This window comes from Bison bison, unplaced genomic scaffold (genome assembly GCF_000754665.1).
Source record: "Bison bison bison isolate TAMUID 2011002044 unplaced genomic scaffold, Bison_UMD1.0 scf7180017859128, whole genome shotgun sequence".
Lineage (NCBI taxonomy): Eukaryota > Metazoa > Chordata > Mammalia > Artiodactyla > Bovidae > Bison > Bison bison.
Genome location: NW_011489700.1, coordinates 7,694 through 8,400, shown reverse-complemented (window position 1 = coordinate 8,400; position 707 = coordinate 7,694). Strand labels below are relative to the sequence as shown.

General features: G+C 57.4%; 1 pseudogene; it reads right to left on the bottom strand.

The window, feature by feature from the left end:
* Nucleotides 1–115: 115 nt before the first annotated feature.
* Nucleotides 116–581, bottom strand: LOC104981557 (annotated as a pseudogene).
* Between the last annotated feature and the right edge of the window lie 126 nt (nucleotides 582–707).

Genomic DNA, 707 nt, shown 5'->3' with positions numbered 1-707 from the left:
AGTTCCTGCTGCTGCTGCTAAGTCACTTCAGTCACGTCCGACTCTGTGTGACCCCATAGACGGCAGCCCACCAGGCTCCCCCATCCCTGGGATTCTCCAGGCTTCCTAAGACCGGCAGTTCCAGCATGTGAAGTGTGATAGGACATAGCCAGGAAGATGAGAAATTGAAGTCATCATCTAGAGGTTATATAGTCCATCCCTGTTGCTCCTTGCAGCCTGCAGGTCCTCTTAGCCGCCCTCTCCATTAAACCCATTAACATGCAGGATCCTCATTTGCTTCACAATGGTGCTTTTTCCAGATTCACCACCAGCAGCAGATGGTGGTGCATGGTCCGGTAGACCTGCTTGTCCTTCTGCAGCTGCTTCTTAATCTTGTTGGCCTCACGCTGCTCCTTCTCCTTGTTGTGCTGGTCCTCAGTCTTTCTGTTTTCAAGACAGCCCGTGGCAGCGGGGCCAAGAGGGCTGGGGCAGCACCAGCCGGGCAGGCAGGCCGAGCGCAAACTTGGCTCCTCTGGGAGGAGCACCAAGGGAGGGCGGTGTTTCTGTGGCCGAGCGGAGCTAGTGGCTCCCAGCCCATTGAGCTGGAGTGCAGGGGTCTAATGGCTGCTGCGGAGTCAGATGGACTTGAGCTGGAGCTGCGGGGGCTGCTGCCACCACCGCCACCACTCTTATTGCCAGAGCTCTTCAGCGGGTGCAGGGAAGGGGAG